At 41.9% G+C, this 21,446-nt stretch overlaps 1 protein-coding gene across 3 annotated transcripts in view; it reads left to right on the top strand.

Moving 5' to 3' along the window:
- NHEJ1 (non-homologous end joining factor 1) overlaps window positions 1-21,446 on the top strand; it is a 92,027-nt gene that overhangs the window by 32,987 nt on the left and 37,594 nt on the right. The window lies entirely within an intron of this gene.

Raw genomic sequence — 21,446 nt, 5'->3', positions numbered from 1 at the left:
CTTTGAGTAGGATCTAGCTAGAGGAGTGGAAAGGTACTTCTCTAGTCTTAAGTGCAGTCTGACCTGATTTGTGAGTACTGCAAGAATCTTATTATTAGCATTATTCCCAGTTATTGCATGGGGTCACTTGACCTACCTGTACTTTTAATAGTACTTTCATGTGGCACAGAAGTAGGATTTGAACCCAGACCCAGGGCCAGGGGTGCATGGGTTTCTTTGGTCTGCTCTGGTTCACAGTATTTCTAGTTTGTTTTTCTTGATAGTAGTCATCATTCTTTCTGATGTCTCCTGGGTTCGGAATCTGTAGGTGCTAAAAGAGCCTTCTGTCTTTTGCTGCTTCAACCCCAGAACATCTTTCCTTTGACCCAGAGCCGTTGGTCTCTGTGTTGGCAAATCTCACAGAGAATATGCAGCTGAAAGCCCCCTAGTCTGTAGACCTTTTGTTACTGTTAATATGTGGCCTGTTAGATGTATATTGTGTTGCTTAATTGAGCCTTACTGTTTGATTCTGGTTTTTGTCCCATGCGATATGACTCTGAACTTCCCCTGTCCCTCTGCTGAAGCTATTAAACCAGTTCAGTGTATTCTTATCAGTTGTTCTCTGAATTGAGTAGAATATACTCTCAGCATCCTGTATTTCAACAAAGTTTGAGAATTGGGGATTTCTGTCTGGGTAGCAGTTAGCAAAGCCCCCAGCCCCAAGACTTGGACCACATTGTTTAGTTTTTTCTTAACTGCCCTTGTACCCAGTGTCTGCCAGTTCCCAAACTGTATGCTGCTGACACTCTCTCCTCATGAGAATGTATGGGCATATGCTCTTCCCACCTTTTGGACCTAGCCAAGGTTAATATTAGACCTTCTAGCTGGGTTGCCATTCCCGAAAGCCACAAGGTGTTGTTAATATTCATGTGACCGCAGAGACTCATCAATATTCAGGAGGCATCTGCAGTCTTCCTTCAGTCCTTAGCTTGAAGAAAACAGAAATGACCAGAGTTTCTAGAACTTAAAACTAACCCTATTTCCTGGAGTTTCTTGAGGAGGAGGCAAACCTTAAGAGTAAATGGAGTTTTCATGCCAATATCCTAAACTGGTCTGACAACTTAGTGGAGTTGTGCTGGATAGCTGTTATTAATGCTATCATCCTTATCCAGCATTTACTGAATACCACTGGGTTTAGATTCTTGTACTAGTTACTACAGGCAGGGGCAGGGGAGGAAAGTAGCATTTTTAAGTACTGAGTGCTGGGGACACAAAATTGTTGATGTGATCCTTGTTGCAAGAAGCATATGGACCAGATGGGGAGACAGATAGGTGTACAGCTGCTTATAAGCTGACAGTGCTTGTAATAGATGTATACACAGGGTGCTGAGCGAAGATAAATGAAGAAGTATTTCTCTATGGGGAAATCAGTGAAGAAATCCTAAGGAGCTCCTGAAAAGAGGGTGGATCTAGAAAAGTAAAGTAGAATTTTCTGTGACTCTTTTGGTAATACTCAAGAAGGCATACTGCCCTTCCAGGTGCCCTGTCTTTGGCTTTCTGCTTACTAACCTTGGCTGCTATTCCCTTTGTCATCTGGCTTAGCTATTCCAGTACCTTATTTAATAGAACTTCTTTCCTATGAAGTACCCTTTTCCCTAGATATAGAAAATTTACCATTTTTTTTTTCTGAAAAAAAAAAGTGCTGGGGCCACGGTGGCTCAGCAGGCAGGAATGCTTGCCTGCGATGCCAGAGAACCCGGGTTCGGTTCCCGGTGCCTGCCCATGTTTAAAAAAAAAAAAAAAAAGTGCTGTAGTCTTTGGGATATTCTTGGTATTTAAAAAGACAAACATCATTCCAGATTGTATAATTAAAAGAATACCATGAGAGCCTGAGGCTACCCTCCCATTGCATTTAGTACTATTTAGGCTCTTAGAATTTTGTTGCTGTGCCAGAAAGATGTGTGTGTGTGTGTGTGTGTGTGTGTGTGTGTATGCGCGCAGTGGGGGGGTCTTAGTAAAACATAGGAAAATCATGACAATAATAAAAAAGATGGACACAGAATAAAAAAGGACAATCCAAGGAAAATGGAATGATTTAATCCAGAGAGTAGATTGAGTGGTAGCTCAACCTTTTAAATATGAAAAAGTAGCATGTGTAGGATGATAAATGGCTCTTCTGCATTTCTTTCAAGAGAGATCAAGAAGGGATGAAGTTGAATTGTAGCAATGAGGATGTAGTTAAAAAAGAGAGAAGAATTTTTTGCCTAACTAGAATATGGCATCAGGGGAAGCTTTGGGAACTCCTTTCCTAGAATTCTTTTAGATTCTTTCCTTAATGACCTGGTTGGTAGAGTCTCGTTTGGAAACAATTGGAGAACAAGCTGAAGAGAAGACATGGCTAGCCTTAAGATTCCATATTTCACTTTCCATTCCCTTTAATTTACTGGATATGCTAGGACCTATCAGAAGCTTCTCCATCTACTCTAAGATGGCAGTATTTTGATGAAAATATTTTGATATTTTTTATGGGGCCCTACAAATGGCCATTTGGGAAAATATTTGCATGTAATTTAGACTGTCAGTCCTACATATTGAATGGCTATCACCTTTCGTCCATACTTTGTACACTGAAGACCTGTAGGTCTCGAGGTCTGAGGAAGCTGACCCTGGTAGCTGGCATGCCGTTCCTAGATTGCATCCAGGAATAGGTTTTAGGAAAAAAACTTAGCTGTAAGGAATATGAGGAAGGAAGAATATTAACAATTCTTTTTCTATACCTATTCATTGCCTCACTCTGTTTACTTTTCCTCTTACATTTCTTCCTTCTGTCTGTTTACAAAGTCAGTTTACATTTGTCTTTATCTTTGCTAATCACACATGGGATTCTTTTAAGATGAGTAAGAAATTGCTGCACTACCTTAATGGGTCAGATAAATGACGCTAGAACGTAGGCTTCCTGGGAGTAGGAGGCTTGTCTGTCTCACTCAGCTACTATCACCTCCAGCTTGTGTCTGATCCATTGTAGGATCTCAAGAAATATTTTTTAAAAGAATGAGCAAATGTATGCATTTATAAGACGAACTGACTTCTCAATGAGCTTTTACTTATTAGATGGCTGCCCAGAGTGAGGACCATAGGGATGGGAGAGCAGGATGAAATAGCTAATTCATTTCTTATTGGGCGGCACTGCTTTCATTCTAGTGTTGATGAAAAGGTTCATGTGGTCTAGGTGCAAAGTTAGAATATCTGCCTAAAACCAAGAAAACCGAAACAGTGTGATATAGGAATAATTTAAAAATCATTAAATCTTTAATAATTTTTAATATGTGAACTGTATTAGGGAAAGGATCTGTTGAGTAGTCACAGTTCTCAAATCAGCGAGAATCTTATAGACTAAAGGCTGTAAGAATGAAAATAAAAACCCAATGAGAGCGTTTTGGCTAGCAGGACATTTGTCCCAGCTAACAGGAGAGGGGTGGAACACTGGATTTCTCTGCTGTGCTCCATAGCCATAGTCCCTTTGGTCAAAGTGTCTTTTCTGTTGGATTTCATTCTTTTAGAGCTTATGATGAATTATGGACAATAAATTTGAGGTCCATCCTGTTCAAAGATTGCTTCTACCCTTAACTGTCAGGAAAGGACAGCAGATGGCGCCAAAACATTGTCATACTTCTCATCCTGGAGGGGTGGGGGGGAGAATCAGGATTAAGAGCAGAGCCTCTTTTTCCTTGGGCGTGGTGGACTGGGGGGCTGGCACTCATAGCTCTTGCTGAGGTAAGAAACTCTTGTGGGCTTGGTGTTTCCTAGTTCCCCATTACCCGAGATCTGTCCTGCCGATATCCTACTTTGGCGAGAGATTGTTGGGGACAAGGGGAGCCCGCAAATCGAAGAGTGGAAGAGCTGATTCTCTGTCTGTCCCTGGCATGACTATGTTTTCATTAAGGCCAGATTCCTCCAGATGTCATGGTTTATAGGGCCTTTACCTCATTCTGGAGCATTTTTTTTCCTTTCTGTGAATTCATTTCTATCTTTTGACACCTTTCCCTCTTTTGATACTTTTCTTGTGGCAAGTTACTTTCCTTATGGAGAGATTTCTTTTTTCACCTGACATCCACCCTGGTTTCTCTGGGGGAGGGGTGGGAGTGGGGTTAAGGGAGTGGGGGATGGAGAACCTTGACTCATGAACTAATTCAAGCTGGAGATGCTGTTGGGAGAGTGGAGGCAGATAGGGAAAGCTGGGTTATCAGAGGCTCTTTGGTTCTGAGAAGGAAGCAGCGCACTGGCCAGACTGTAGGACACCAAAGCAGTGTTACAAGTCACCCCAGGACCTGCCAAAAGTCGGAGTCTGTTTCTTTGACTTCTGTGTACCGATGCAGGCACAGTCTCACTCCAGCTCTGATTGATTCCCATAGCCTAGTCATTAGCGCTCCCCTAGCATTGTCCCCGACGCCCCTAATTTCCCCACTCCCTTCGTAAACCCGCCGGGCTGTCTCCAGCCTTCATTCCTTGAGCTCGTTCTGTGGGCCTCCCCCTTTCTCTGGGGCGGGTTTAAGGGCTGGGCGGAGCTGGCCGCCTGAATCCCCTGTGGCCCCTTTGGTTCCTGGTTCTATATATATCCCTGTCCTTTTCTGCACAGGGTTTGATACGGCTTTATGGGCATTTCCATCCACTTTACAGACACAGCCATCACAGAGGCGTGTTTCACCCGAGAAACCTCAGAGGAGCCTGGCCTGTAGCGGACTCAGTCTGGCCCCCTGAATCAAGGCTCTCTTCTCTTCTTGCCTTCCCCCAGATCCCCCCCTCCATCTCTCCACTGCCTACCCCCAAGTGAATAACAGAGCTCTGGGGAGCACTCAGCCTCATTGGCAGAGAATTCAGGACCTCCAGAGACTTATGGAGAATTCCTTAGTGTCCGTTTCCCCACTGAATTAATTGGGGAAGGTATGAACCCTGGCTTCTGGTTTAGACTCTGTTGTAATAGGCAGGTCTTGAAAAGAATGGAACCCAGTGGATGCTGGCAGGTTCTCTAGGGGCATAAGAAGGGAAAGAAGAATAGCTGCTATGAGAGGAGTCAGTGGGGGACCTAGTGAAGGGGTTGGGGCAGACATAGGCTGTATGAGTTCACAGTGGTGAGGATTCAGGTTCACGCAAGACAGTGATTAGGTGAGCGCTTTCCTAGGAAATGCCTTTTCAGCTCATCTCTGGCCAGGAGATCAAACAGTAGAATCTGGTTTAGAAAGGAAAAGCTTGGATAGAATAAAGGGGAAATCTGTTAAGCAGACTAAATTTAAATTTGCATGAAGAGCCGGACACCCCTTTTTCTATAACATGTCTAACATGTTAATCATAACGGCTGCAATTTATCTGTAATTGTTGAGTGCCAGGCACTCTCATAGGGACTTTACATGGTATTGTTATCTTTATAACCTTTTTATCAGTTGGAATTTTCCCATGGGACAGAGAGTGAAACTGAGATTGAGAGAATATGAGTAACTTGTCCAAAGCCACCTAGCTAATAAATGAGTGATGAAGCCAGCTTTCAAACCCATCAGCTAGTGCAAAAGCCTGTGCCCTTTCTAGTACACCTTGCTACCTCTCTGTGGAGCCTAACAGAAGGTGACAAAGCTCATTCAGATTTAGTTTGTGGTCTGAATAATGTTGAGTCTCTTTCTGTAATTCTTAAAATTTCACATTCTGTGTTTACCTGTGAGTTTCCCTAACATTCTGGCTAATTCTTTGAGCCTAGGAATTCCCAGGACACCTGGCTGTGGCCCATAAAAGATTGGTGCATTTGTGTGTGCTTCTCTTTTTTATTGTCCAGCTGAGCTAAGGCAAGAAGTCAGCTTATTGTTGTTGCCTAGAGGCCCTCACCCCTGGCTTAGAGACATCAGACCATTTGTGATTCTGCTGTCCAGAGTGGCCTGGCTAAGTATTTTCTTTCCTCTGTGATGTTTACTGTTCTTTCGTGGGATTTCAGATTTCCATGATGGTGGAAGGCTTGTAAAATGAAGGGGTGGGGAAGGGTTACTGTGGCAGGAGCCCGGGCCAGGCCAGGTCGAGCCAGCAGCACAGACAGCTTTTATAATGGTGTGTAGGTCTGGGAGACTTGTAAAGGCGATGCAGGCAGATAGGGGGATAAATCATGCAAGCAGTGGGTAGGGTGGTGAAGCCGAGGTTAGGAATTAACTTTGTTTTGGATGGATCCCAGGTTGTGGGATGGGAAGAGAGGCCTCTCCTCTTTTCCTCTCCTCTCAGCTCTGTTCTTTGCCTCTCCTTTCTGTTGGCCCTATTCACGGCAGGCTGTGACATGTTTTCCCTAGCCCTTCCTGTCCCTCCTCCCAAGTTGCCTGAATTAAATCAACAAGGTAGAGGGTACCCCAGAGCAAGGGGAAGAAAGTATACCAAGTCTCTGCCAATCAAACTGCTTTGTTTATTTCTTGGAATGGAACCAGTTGATCCCTTCCTTCATAGAGCCATATATAATGGTGCTCCATCCCTTTCTCCTTTTTACTTGTTCTCATGTATTTTGGTCTTTTCACAGAAAATGGACCCTGAATCCTTTGGGACCATGAAGAAAGTAGAAAGTGCCCTTCTGACTATTCTAAAATGCCTTAGCTTGATGTCAAACCCTGTCAAAGCCAGGGTATAGGCCTAGAGTGGCTTCTTTTGAGGTTGGAGGCAAATTCAGATAGCTTCATTCAGGAATTATGTTTGAGGAAGGCATCTTTTCCTAGTGGGGTCTCTGGGTATCATATATGGAAATGAATAAGGAGCTGGGAAAATGCAAAGAGGGGCAAGGTGAGTGGTCCGAATGAAGTTTACATATAAAAGTAAGTCAAGATTAAATTTTCTCTGAAGTCTTGGGCATGTGTACATAGTGGCTGAGTGTTACGAGGTGGGTATTTACTGCAGGGACAGTGTTTATAAGCCTCTTCAGGTCAGATTTACATCTGCTGTTACCTTTATTTCTTCTTCTTCTTCTTTTTTTTTTTCTTTATTTCTTCTTACAGCCCTGGTGTAATGCTTTGCAAATTGTGGGTGATCAATAAAAATGCTTCTGACTATCTGCTTTGGTTCTTGATGGCATGACTGGCCAATCCCCAGACCCTCTTCTTCAGTTCCTGCCCCCCCCCCCCCACTCTACCACCATCTCTCACCATAAATTGTCTCTCTAATCATCATAGCTTTCAAGTGGATGGCTCAGCCCAGACTAAAGTCACTGACTGTACTTCTTCCTCCCCAGATCTGTAATAGCACTGCCACTTTTCTTTCTAATTAGGACCTAATTGAAAACTGGTTGCATTTGGACTTTTCTTCTTCTGTTCTGCTTTTTGGTTCCAGTGGTGGAAAACTATTAAGTTGAGGTTTGGGTTTTTCCTTTCTTTCTTTCCTTTTTTTTTTTTCTTTTTCCCCTCTTTTTTTTTTCCTCCTCCTTCTAAAAAAAATTAAATATGGTGGGATTCTTTTGGAAAAGCTGTCCCCAGTCTGTTGGAGCCCCACTCACAAACCCCAGCCTTCTCCTGGAAGACCGGGTCTTTTCAAGTGGTTTGCGTAGTACACGTCGGAGGCCCCCAATGCCTGTGACAGTTTCTGTTAATTATAGAGGCTCTTTCCCCCTCTCACATTAGTCAAAGGAGTTTTGTGTGTTTTAACAGCGTTTTCCCTTGGCTTGAATAAGACTCTGTTCAGACATTTCCTAGGGCTGGTGAGTCGGCAGCACTCACTGGTACCCAGTAGCAATGTTTCCTTATTTGCTTCTCTAGAGGCTTCAAAGATCACCATGGAGGGATGCTTCCTAGTATGCTTGAAATGTAGTTGTTTCTGGATTATATACACAGTTCTTACACCATCAAAAACTTCTGGAATGTCTGAGCCTCGGGTAAAAAATAGATGGGCCCTTTTGTGTGGAGATGTTCTCCAGGCCTGTGGGGCTCATCTTCGTGCTTTCACTCTGCCCCCAGCCTTGTCCAGGCGGCTTGTGAGAATCTCCTTCTTCTCCATATTGCTGGGCTGCATCAAAGAGTTTTCCTGTGGCTCTGGCTTCCATTTGCTCATTACCTCTTGTGGTCCCTTGGAGAACTTTGGTGCCATTATCTTTTATATTAAGATGCCCTTCCATCTCGAAGCCCCCAAGAGTGGCATTTTGTCTGTTTAGGCCAAGGCACTGTAACTAGTAATCAGCCCTGGCACACGACCTGCTTAGGGACTTCTTTTGAGAGATCAGTCTATTAGTTTGGCTTGAAGAGAGCAGATTATTGAAAAAACAATATTTAATTAAAAATTCTACGTGTGTGTGGGGGCTTCTTTTTGCTGAATTTTGTTGAATTTAGGCACCCTGAATTTAGTCTAGGAGCCAAACAGCAGGGTCTCACAGATGGAGGAAGCTGTGGGTAGAGTCAAGAGGCCATTCATAGGCTAAAGTGTTCTTGGACACGTCGCTTCTAATTGCTGGAGATAATCGCTTGTCCTATTAATGGGTCATTTTGCTCTTTTCCAGAGATTTACTAAACTTGTTCAAGGCCCTGAATTTTTCCTTATGAATATTTTGCTTTTGAAGATGTTTGTTTTCAGCTCTTGCCCTATTTTCCTAGCCTAGAAACCTCCCTGTCTGAGACACTGATTTTATTTGGCTGAAAACCTCGTGGAAGGAGGATCTTGAAGAGTTATAGGCTGAGTGATTCTGTTCTGGGCTTTTCCCATGAGCATGGGAACCTCAAGTCTGGGAGTAAACTTTTCTGGGGTATTAAAAAATGGATGACAATCTTAATTATGATTTTCATTTCCCTTTATTTTTCTAGAAGTATAGGTTGCCTGGAAGATAATATCAGTTCTGGCCTATAGCTTAATAGGTTGGTGAGGAATCAGGCTCAAATGCGAAAGGTTAGCTAGCTCAGCTTCTCCTTGGTTTATGGAAGATGAGGGAGCTAAGACCTATGGAGGGAAAGTTGTCCATTCATGAGAGAGGTGGGATGGAGTGGGGAGAGGAGAATAACAAAAGCCTGAGAGGCCCTGAGTGGCTGAACCTGCAGGCATCTCACTCATCCAGAGCTCCCAAAGAAGGACTAAGCCATTGAAAGAGGGCATGGAGATTAACAATGATTACATTTTAAAATAATTTCTTGGATCCGAATTCAAGAAAGCTGGACCCCCACCTAGAGTAAGAATTTCCCCGTTCTGTTTTGCTTTTCCTTTCCTGTTCATTTCCCACCCTCGATTTGTTCTGCGCTTGTGCTTCAGCACGTATTTGGTGCACCAAAGGCAAAACATCTTCTTGTCCTGTGACCGCAGAGACTGCAGCGTTGGAAATTCTTCCTGAATTGCTGACATGGTTTTGCTGTACATTGTTTACATTTTATGACACACACTTAACAATATAAACTGTAATATATTAAGGTAAAACATTGAACAAGTGAAGCAGAGTCGAAAGATAATAGTGACATATGTTTGGTTAGCACGGAAGAGGTAAAGGGCCGTAACCCAGTCACTGTCTTTTTCATAGGCCCTAAGTAATAGAGACTTGCATATCCCATAAGTTTGAGATGTATAGTGTAAACACTATTACACCTAAAGACATAAGAGCTTCCTGTAGAACTGGGCAACTGATTTGGGCAAATTCTTTTTATGTATTTTCCAAAGCATTTTTATTCAAAAGACTTTAAGGGTTGCAATTTTTCTTGGTGGCATGATCAGGAGGTCATGCGCTTTTATATGGAGATGGGTTCAGACTCTTGATGTTTACTATTATTAACATGAAAGTCATGAGTGGAAAAGAGAGTGTACAAGAAGGGGAAGGCATCAGAGATTTAAAACAGCACTAAGTTATTCAGCATCTGTGATTTTTGTTCCTGAAACATCAGGTTGCCAGAGATCAGCTTTCAGGGAAATAGAATTGACAGGTTCTTTCTCCTTTGCTATCTGGACCTTTTGCCGCCTTGAGTGTGACTTTTAGGGCCTCTTTCAGCAGGCTGGCCACCTTGTTATCCTGAAGCAAGGGGAGGGTTTGGGTATATATCTTCAGCAGGCTTTTAAGTATTAGTGAGTTCTGGGAAAGCTCACACTATCCCTGCCGGCACCTGACCTTTGTCCTAGGGAGACTGCAGGTTGTTGACCAGTTTGAATTATAATGGCACACAGTTAGCTGGAATAGAAATAATAAAAATTTACACTTGGGTGCTGTTTCTGTTGGCAAAGTCATGTACATCATCTTCTTTTGGCTTTGGTCTCTGTGAATTAGGGCAATATTTTTGTATTATTCTCCCTGTTTTATAAATGAGGAAACTGAGGGTCTTTGAGTCTCCCAAGGTTGCATGGCAAGTAAGCAACAGAGCCAAGATTCAAACTGGGTCAATTCAGATGGCTCCATTAAACGCTTACTTAAATTGGTCACCTGGTCTTCTCCCTTATGACTCTTGGTTGGACCAAGGGCCAGGGTTCAAAAGAATAAGCTCCCCAGTGTTCTCTCCATTATGCTTCAATTTCTGTTGTATTTTCTCACGATTTTTAGCTCTTTTTTTCTTTCTGACGCTTCCTTTTTTCCCTCTTTATCCCGCTTCTATAACCCCCCACTTTCAGAGACTACCTTATTTGCTTTCCTAGAAATTCCTCTTTTAAGGCTGTAGGGAACTTTGACCTATCAGTAGTAACTACGTTTAAGAGCATGTTTAAAATGTCTCCTGCCCCTCTCATTCATCCCCCACCCCCAAAGTGCGGCCTCTCCCCATCCTGCCATCATGCTGGCCAAGCACGTGGGGCAGCTGTGGTCAGTCCCATTTATAAAGCTGGTAAATATGGGACTGGTTTCTGTCCCCTCCAAAGGTCAATATTTGTGCAGAGTTTAATTTTAACTTAACAAGCAGTTGTTTTCTGCAGCTGCCCTGGTGTGTTGTGTTGTGTGTGCTTTCCTTTCCCCTTCCTTCCCACTATGTGTGTGTGTGTGTGTGTGTGTGTGTGTATGTGTGTCCATATTCACATTGCAGACTTAGATCTAGTGTTCAGAACCTGAAGCCCACTGGCTTAGCCAGACTCTGTCTCACGGACATTTGGGGCTGAAGGGAGCTAGATAAAGGGCGGTAGACTTAGCTTGAGGAGATAACTGGATTTTTTCCAGGGTTAGGGAACAGAGATCACAACTTAGTTTTCTGTAATCCTTATGTCATCACCGTATCGCCCCTTACAGGAGAGTTTCTAGAATGTAGGATTTTAGAGAAATGGTCCCCTCTTTTAAAAATCTATACCATTCTCCTACTTGACTTTCTAGAGTGTGTTAACCCTTTATCCAAGAAACCTGGGTTCTGATTTTGGCAGTGGCTCCTTGAATGAGATGAGGGGAATGATAAGATAATTCCTTAAGGCTTCTTTCAGCTTTGAATATTCTGTGATTTTATGAATCATAGAACATTGGACTGGGTATCAAAAGAAAATTCTATTCTCGTTTCGAGCTTTAAAAATGGTTCTGGACCTAGTCATTCTTTCCCCTATGGTCCCTAGTTAAGTAGTATGACCTTTTTCCTTACAAAGATTTTGTGAGGATGGATGAGATTTTCTTTCAAAGAACTTTGAGCTGTTTAAATAAAGAGAAATACTTTAATGTTAAGCTCATCTTACCTACCCATGTTCCTTTTCACCAAACTGTTTAAGTTCTTTCTGCTTGTGAGCATGTGCCTGGCCTGGACAATTTAGTCCCACGGGCAGTCAGCCCAGATTCCTCAGAGCCATAGGGTCCAAAATGGAGGAGCAGCTCTCCGAGGAACAGTGATACATGGGATCCAGCCAAGGTGGCCTCCTTACTGCTCCTTGAACTTGCTGGATGCATATCTCACCCTAGCACCTTCCCACTTGCTGTTCCTTCTGCTAAGAATGCTCTTTCCCTAGTTGTCTGCATGGCTCATTCCTTCTCTGCCTTCAGTTCTTTTTTTCAAATGCTACCCCCTAATTGAGCACTTCCTGGCTACGTTATCTAAAATTTCAGTCCCCCAACACTTTGTATCCCCCTCCCTAACTCTATTTTTTCTTTAACATTTATCATTGCCTGGCATACCACAGATTTTACTTTTTATATTATATTGTGTTTCTCCCTTGTGAAGGCATGGATTCTCAATGGAGGCGGGATTTTTATCTGTTCAATGCTGTATCCCTAGTGCCCCTTGTACAATGCCTGGCACATATAAGCTCTCAAAAGCATTTGTTGAATACATGGAAGGAAGGAAGGGAGTTGGGGAGAGGCAGGCCACCTAAAAGGATGATTCTTCAATGGAAGTACATACCCTATAGGGGAGGTGTTCAGAATCATTTGGAAGCCTTTTCAAACTATTCATACCCTTTCCAAAAAAATTCTTTGTGTCCCCTCTTTCCCAGGATAGTGAAGAATTGTTGCATAATGAGCCACAATTACTAATGAAAACATGTGGTATACCTCATGTGCATTGGGTGAAAAAAAAAAAGTTGAGAACCACTGTCCTAGGCAGTTTAATGGGGCCTGTCCCCTTTCGACCTGTGATTTGCAGGCACCCTTAGTTACTTTTCCCTACCTCAGATATATCCCCAACTCATGTCTCCTTGCTGCCCTCCTTTCCTTTCTTCAAAGCCAGACACCACCCGCCTGCCTCCAACACACAGAGGCTGCCTACGTTGTGAGTGGTTGTCGTTGGGACACAGAGAGCCCTTGACGGCAGCAAACGCTTCTTGTGACATCAGCTCTGTGGCTTTAGGGGGAAGGCTGTGGCTCCAGGTCCTCAAGGGGAGGGGGCTGTTTTTCTCTTCTTGATCGTTCACGTTGGTGCCCGTCTGACTTATAAACTTTAATGGCCAGTTTTAAAGGTTACTGCCATGGGGCACCTTTGTTGCCAGTTTTAGTTTTTTAATTTGGAAACATTTTTCCCCTTGTGGTCTTGGGAGGAAAGATTTGGGGCCATTTGGGGCTGGGAATTGGTATTTGTGGGTGATGATGAGATAGCACAGCAGCATTCTGGTTCTGGCTCCAATAACAAGAATCCCTGGCATATTATCCAATGGCCCAAATGAACCCCAAAATAAGAGGGGAAGACTGAAGTTGGGATGCATAGTCTTGGCAGCATCGGTCAAGGATATAGAGCCCTGGGATCTTGTTGGGCTGTCTGAAAACAGTGGTAACCATCGCTTGGGCACTGGAAAAAGAAGGATACTTCTCTCTCTTCTCCTAAGCCTTTTAACTCTTCCTTCACCTCTAGTCCCCAGTCCTTTGTTCTGAATAAGGACGTCATTGAGAGTGGGCAGGTCTAATTGGGATGAGGGCAAGGATTCAGAGATAGAATTGTTAGTTAAAAATGTGGCCCGTTGGTGGTTTCCCCAGTGTAGTATGAGTATAAAAGTAACAAAGAAAGCCTCACTGAGGTTTGTTTGTTTGTTTTTTTGCCAGAAAGCTATGTTATTAAGGCTTATGCCTTATAAAACACTTTTCTCCAATCAGATAACTTCACGAAGTCTCAAATGCTAAAAAACCCATCTCAGAGTCATCTGCATTCCTAGGGAAGAAAACGATATTATGGATAATGCTCAAATAATAGCATCTTGGAATTAAAAGGATTATTTAGAGCATGCTCATAAAACTGTCATATTCAGAGGTGGGCCACAGTGGCGCAGCAGGCAGAGTTCTCACCTGCCATACCGGAGACCCGAGTTCGATTCCTGATGCCTGCCCAGCCAAAACCCAAACAAACAAACAAAAAAAAACCTGTCATATTCAGAACCTCTGTCTGAAACTAAGAATATGGGGGATTTAAAATGTATTTGGCCTTACTTCCCCCTGGAATAAAAAAAATGTATTTGGTTGGTGGATGCTAGAAAAAAATGTTTAGAAGTTTAATTTTGAGCGTGCTTCCTCTCTGAGTACTTTTCTTGTTATGGACTGACTGGAGTATTATTGCAAATAAATGGGTAGATATTCTGACAAATAGACCCCAAGAAGAGACAGGCATACCAGACTATTGATGCATAGACATTCAAACAGATGTGCTCTTTATTGGATGTTGGCTGGTGTACTTGATGCCCAAAAACCTAGAGCCTATATCTCTCCTCTCTGGTATTTGAGTGGGCTTTAGTCTGAACTGAGGATTCAACCTCACATGAACTTAGAGAATTCAGGAGAGGATGCCTGCTATAGAGACAGGGGTCACTTCAGCTCTCCAAGATCCATAGTACAAGGCAGACCCTTCTGGATAATTTTGAGACTTTCCATAAGGCATTTAATGTAGGGTCTTGGGTTCAGATCTCACTACAGGCTGTTCTTCCTGAGCTGTGTAAAACTGAATTTGCTTCTTATTTCTTGTGTTGCAGGGCAGTGGAGGAGGTGTGGGGGTTGGCTCAGGGCTGGGCCACAATTAGTGACCTGGAAGCTGGGCTGGGCACCCAGAGGTTATAAATAGCAGACATGGAGCAGTCTCTGAATGATCTCGAAACCCAGCCACACTAGCCGCGTTTCAAGTGGTCTGGGTGGGATTTTTTTCCTCTGTTAACCATTTGTACATCTGGATTTCTCAGTGTTGGTGGGGGGAAAGGAGGAGGGTGGGGTTGTGAGCAGAACCAGAAATTCATATGTGGAATAGCTCCTTGATTAGTATTGCCATATGTGTATCTTGGAGCTTCTAGGGTCCTTAGGAGCAGTAGGCATCTGGGAGTGGGGATCGTGGCCCTGGTAGAAGGGTACATACATACTAGGTCCTAGAGCAGGGCACGTGGTGTGGGGAAGGCAGAGATCCTGCAGGGCCTCTGATGCTAATTTGAGGGGTGATGGGTGTTCTTGAAGAGAGAGAGAACTTGGAGAGTCTCACGTGAAACCACTAAGACTATTTGGGAGTAGATTGGGACTTCTTATTCCTTTTTACTTACTCTATGAAACAGTCCCTCTGTCCTAGCAAGCCAATGTGCTTTTCTTCTTCCTTATAGGCATTGCTAATTCTTACTTCCCTCCATTTGTTCCTGTCATCTGCCCTGGATTTGAAGCCAGAATACTTTCAGTTGTATTCCAGTTCTTCTATTTACTTGAATTGTCACTTTGCATATTATTTAAGTTCTCTGGGCGTCTGCTTGCTCATTTATCATATGAGGAATTTGGGTAGAATATACCTTAAAGTTACATCTAGCTCTATAACCTTTTATAAATCCATAAATTGATTTTAATCAATTCATTCATTTTTTTTTCCTTTGGGGAAAAAATTCACTTCTGTCAGGAAGCCTTCCCTCAGTTAGGTCAATCTTATCTTTCCCTTACTTCACAGACCATACATGCATGTTATTTAGTCTATCTTGTTTTCTCTTGATGTATCATATGTTTCTTTGCAATTATTTTCTTGCTGTTATCAAGTACTTCTAAAAAACTTTTTAAAAATCCATCTTCTCAAGTGGCTGACAAGTTATTTGAAGCAGAAAACCACATCATCTGTATCTCTACCACTCATGGCATCTATAGTTAATGTCACAGGCACCTTGAAACCCACTACAGATTATTGAGGGGCAGGTGGACTCAGAGGGGATTGGGAAAATAGAAAGAAATGAGTACGTTTTCAGAAGAGTCCACGTTGAGAGGTGTCTTTGTTAAAGTAAAATGGAAGGCAGTGATTGGGAACACAGATGGGAGATTTTGTGTGTTTATCAAACCATGAGACACCAATTTTACTGCTTCACTGATTCTCTTTTCCTCTACTTTTTCTTCTGTTATTTTCTTTTAAAGGTGCTTTTAATTATGAGTTCAGTCTGAAATCAGTGTGGGGTGTGTGTGTGTGTGTGTGTATGAGTATGTTTTTAACCCTACTTTAATACACTGGGAATGGAGCTATATATTTGGTAAAAGGACTTTCTGTTCCAAGCATAGGCTCTTTGTATTAGGCTTTAGTTCTTCCAGTTTCAATATTCTTCTATTTGTAGACATCCCTTGCGCCTAAAGATGAGGATAACACTTGTTGACATCTGTGAAAAGTGTTCTCTTAGTCCAAGGAGAGCTGTGTCTCTCTTGGTTGGCTCTCCCAAGGCTTTGATCTTCTCTCCTTTGTTTCGTTCTTTCTCCTACTTTTAGCTCCTTGGACCCGGCTAAACAATTCCTCCCCTTTTGGGTGTTTACGCTCTGCCAGCGTGAGCAGAAGGTTATCATGTCTAGTTTTAGATGTCACTTAGGCCATCTATCTGCCTAGCTTGGGGTGCTAATCTTTCCTCCCCCACTTCAAGTCAGTTATGTTTCTCTTCCTAGAACTCCCTCAAACTTTCCTCTACAGTTTTGGTGCCAGGGCGTCCTAAATTGGGCACAGGAATCAGGCAAAGTATCCTTAGGCCCAAGAGAAGGAGACCATTTCTCTCGTTTTAAGGCATGATTCCTTCCTTCCAGCCCTGCGATCTGAGGCAACTTAGTTTTCTTGGTATTACCTTTCTTTCAGTTCACATAATAAACATCTAGTGAGCATCTATAATATGGTGGCATCTTATTAGGCACCAAGAATATAATTTTACTCTATTAAACTTAGCAGACATTTAAGGAATTACTCTTTGCAAGGTATTATGTTGGAAGATGGGGATTCAGGTATTACTGAAATCAGAACCCTGCCCTCAAGGAGTTTATAACCCAGTGGAAGATCAGCGTGAAAATACTGAACTGCAATACACTGCAGAATGAAATGAGAGCAAATAGAGGGCTGAGTAATGTGCTGTGGAAGAAAAGAAAAAAGAAAATTTAATCCAGTTGTTAGGAGGAGCCAGGGTTGTAGACAGCAGGGGGTGAATGGGGAAAACTTGGAGGAAAAGAAAAAATTTGAGCTGGGCCATGAAGGATTAGAATTTCCCTAAGTAAAGAATGGGGAAAGGTTTATTAGACAGGTGAACAGCATTCATTCCTTCTTTCAATAAATGTTTTTTCGAGAGAAGGGAAGAAGGAAAAATTAAACCGAACAGCACTTATTCCTTTAAGTATATGGTTCTGCATGCCAATTCCATGCCAGTCACGTTCTAAATATGGTAAACTGGCAATAACCAAAACAAAGTCCTTGCTCTCATGGAGATTACAGTCTAGTGGGTTGTCAAAATAAATGTGGCATTTTTTACTGTTTACTCTCTCCCATTTCTGTTATTTACCCTACTTCTTATTGTACTGAATCCTTTGAACCCCCCCCCCCCCAAAAAAAAGGTCTCTTTCCTTTTTGGGCATTGTCGTCTCCTTATTTGGTGCCATCTACATCTTTCTTCTAATCAGATTTCTGACAAGTCCAGTAGCTGAGAACAGATTCTGTACACATCTTAGTAGCGAAGATTGACATTTTAAATGAACATTCCATGTTATTGAAAGATTATAAGGTGTCTTATATTGAAGTGTTATTTTATTTTATAACTTAGTTTCCAATTCTTTTTTTTTTTTTTCGGGCTGGGGGGAAGGGGTGGTGCATGATCCAGGAACAGAACCCTTTCCAATTCTTTTAAAATTGATAGTCTATGTAAGAAATAAATAGTGATTATTAAACTAGAAAATGTGAATAATCAGTATATCCCCTCCTCCATCATGCAAGTGGTCAGCACTCACTATAAGTACATTTACCTTGGCTGAATCTTCTCCATTTCCTTCAGTAACTGTGCTGATTACCACCGCCCATCCCCTGCCCCAGCTAATGTGTGTTTCTGTTTTACGCGTGGTCTCTTCATGGCTTTATGCCATTTTAATTTGGTCAAGTTCAGCCTTTCTTCCCAAGTCTGCAATTGCCTTTGCCTCAATTCTAAGAGAGGCTGACAGTAGGAATGGATCCAAAATTCCATTCATTTTATAGTTACCACTTCTGGGCTACTTTTAGCATCATTTTTCCCCCTTGAGAACATTTTCAAGGCTCTCTTAATTTTCAAGTGTTTTTTATGGGGGAAAGGGGGGCTGATTTAGGAAGATTACTAAGAAGTTTCTAAGACTGATTATCTAGTCTTGAGTCTGTTCATGTTATAACCTTCCCCTTCTCTACCACCTTCTCTAGCATAGTAAAATTTGTTTTCCTTCTTTCTTCATTTGCTGTGTAGACATCTTATTCTTTATTTTATTTTTATTTCTCACATGGGCAGGCACCAGGACTCGAACCCGGGTCTCCTGCATGGCAGGCTAGAACTCTGCCTGCTGAGCCACTGTGGCCCACCCGGCATCTTATTCTTGAGGTCTGATTTGTGGTTGATGTTTGCCCTTTGTTCAGACCCTTTGTTTCCTTCGATTCTCTAGAGAGTAGTCTTGATATATCTGGCATTATCTTGTAAGGGAACACTCTAGGTACAGAGAGTATCTTTAAGTTCATGTAATACACAATTATTAAGCACCAAGTATATGTTTTCACGTCTCCAGACTTCACTTCAGCATCTACTCTAGTTCTGTCAGTTCTGTTAAGCTTTTGCAGCTGTCAGCACTATTCCCTGCCACTAGGGGGCGCTCTGTTTCCCTTAGCTCTTTTGGCCTAGTGGGGCAAAATCTTCCTTTTCCTTTAGTCTGCATCTGTTCCTGGACCACCACTAATGCGTGTACTGCACAACTCCAGTGAACTCCACTCAAATAAACTGTGATGTCACTGGAGTTGTGCCATGCAGTAGTCCTACCTTTAGTTCCATCAAGGCAATGCCAGTACTTTTTTTTAAGCCTTAGGCAGAATGGAACCAAAAATACATAAAAAGCAAAAGTTTGAATATGAATAAATTCTATCCGACATTATCATTATTTTATTCATATGTATAATATAAATTCTATTAAACACATATAAGCTAATAAACACCTTACATATTTGTGCTCTGGAGTTAGGCACACCATGGTTTGAATCTTGACCACACCACTTCTGGGCTCTGTGACTTTGGTTGAGCAGTTAACTTAGCTCCTTTAAATGGGGCTGCAGGGTCAGGTGGTCTGCATTTAAAACTTGGCTCTACTCAGTCACTAACTGTGACTATGAGAAAATTATTTAGCCTATCTGCTTCAGTTTCTTCTTTGTAAAATGTGGATAAGGCTCTCTATGGAGTTGTGAATGCTCAATGAGATAAGATACTAAGGTACTTTTCCTAGTGTCTGACACGTATTAAGCATTCAAAGGTATTAGTTATGTGAGTAGTTATTGTTATTCTCAGGTTTCTTACCATTTAGCAATAAATCTGTTTAACAAAGATGATATCCTTGATTCAATGTTAGTGCATATGAATGAATTTGAAAGCAGTTTTCATTTTTCTTCATAAACTGACATGTCTCCTCCAAATAAGAAAACAAATAAACAAGAACGAGGTTCTTTTTTCCTCCTATCAGTTGGCAAAAATTAAGATTGATTATCATAGCTTTGGCAAGAGTACAGGGAACTGGGCAGTCCTTTATACATTTTTGGTGGGAAAATAAATTGGTATAACATTTTTGGAGGATGGTTTTTGGCAGCTATCAGATATATTCTTTAATCTATCAGGTAGGAATATAATCTATAGAATTATAGATATGTGTGATGACATGGACGTAGGATATTGGAAGCAGGATTGTGTATAATAGGAAAAAATGGGACTAGTATAAATGCCCATCATTATGGAATTATGGTTTATCCATACAATGTGATACAATAAAGCCATTAAAAATAATGAGATAGACTTATATATACCTTGGAAAGATGGCCACAATACATTGTTAAATGAAAAAGCAAGATGCATGAAAATATATGTAATGTGATCCCAGTTTGGAGAGGAAGAAACCAACTCTGTGTGTACATTTATAAAAAAAATAGAGAAAAAAGTCTGGAAGTATGCACACCAAAATTGTTTGCAGTGGTTATTTCTGAAGAGTGGATTGGAAGTGAAAAGCGGGAGCTTTTAGTTTCATCTATATACATCCACAGTGTTTAAATTTTTTGTCAGTATTTTATTATTATTATTATTATTATTATTTGGTAATTTTTTTTAAACATCTGTAGAGGAAAGAAAATGAATGGATGACTTTACCCAGCATCAATTTCTTATCCTGATGGGGTTATTTGCCATTTCTTAGCTTGGTTGGTTCAGTTTCCTGGGTTTGCTAGTTCAGGTTCCTTTCCTCAGTCTCTGGGAATCTGCATTCTAATTCTTATCCAGATGTAAAACTTAGATCATATATTCTGTATCTTGGTTCTATTTCATTGCTTCTTTACAGTCTCTCTCCCCTTCTTAGATCACACTATTTCTAATCATGGGTTATGTAACTGGCCCCAGGAATTCTATTTAAGGCTTTAGTAGTGTCTATACACAACTTCACACAAACTTCCTCCTTAGCTCTTGGACCCTTGTAAACCCTGTTCTCACCTCCTGATAGATTTGTCTCTATTTGGTTGACTTCCTAATATTGAATCTAGTGCTGTTCTTTAGCTTAGAAAATTATCCTTTTGTTCTAGGCTAGCATCAGATCCTAGGGTTGGAAATGACACTGTGGGTCCCAGTGGCATGTGCCATACTCCCCGCAGAATCTTACCTATGTGCACCTTCTTATGAAAATAATAGAAGACTCCCTTCTTTTCTTGTTTTAAAGGTCTGCCTCCCCTACACGCCCCTCAGTGGATTCCCACTGAATTCCGTCTTCCAGTTTGAGGAACATATCTTGAACGTCCTTATTCTTTCCTCTTTTCCCACCCTTCCCCAATTCCTGAGTCCTTCCACTGATTCTGGTATTAATAGTGCATTATCAGCAAAAACATTTTATTTTCACTCACTTCTCTGCGCATTCCTTTCTCTTCTTTGCTCAGAAAGCTGACTTTCTTTTCTGTATCCCTCTCCGTGGTTGATGTTTCTTCTCCATAGTCCTCCTCCCACTGAGTATGTAGGTGAGATAAGTGACTTCCTTCTCATTGCTGCTTTCTGACCATTCTTTCTCCCTCCTCCCTAAAAAGCCCTAGTTTTAAATCTCATGTCATCACATTATATTATCCAGTACTCTTCATTGTTATTGTAAAACACTGAACTCTGAGTCATTCCCCTTCATTTCTTGAGAACTTTAACTCCTGGCTCACTGCCACTTTCTCCGATACTTTTCGACTGTCTTGACTTCTGTTCTACCGTATTCATGGACTCCTATGGACATACTCTAGAGCAGTGGTTCTCAGCTGGGGGAGATATTTTCCTCAAGGGACATTTGATAATGTCTGGAGACATTTTTGATTGTCAAAACTCGAAAATGCTACTAGCACCTAGTGGGTAGAGTCCGGGGATGCTGCTCAGCATCCTACAGTGCACAATACAGCTCCCACAGTAAAGAATCATCTGGCCAAAAATGTCAGTGGTGCTGCTGTTGACAAACCCTGCTCTGGATATTGTCATTATCAATAGTTGCAGCCCCTCCATAGCCTCAATTTTATACATCCTATTTTCTGACCACCACCTCCTTTTCCTATCTTTCCGGCTCTCTTCCTCTACTCCACAACATTCCTGGAGATCCACAGACCTACAGCCCATTGATCTTAGGCTGATTTTCATTGTCCTGGCTTCTTTGATGATCTCCCTCC

Source organism: Tamandua tetradactyla, chromosome 3 (genome assembly GCF_023851605.1).
Source record: "Tamandua tetradactyla isolate mTamTet1 chromosome 3, mTamTet1.pri, whole genome shotgun sequence".
Classification (NCBI taxonomy): Eukaryota; Metazoa; Chordata; class Mammalia; order Pilosa; family Myrmecophagidae; genus Tamandua; species Tamandua tetradactyla.
This window is presented reverse-complemented; position numbering and strand designations above follow the sequence as displayed.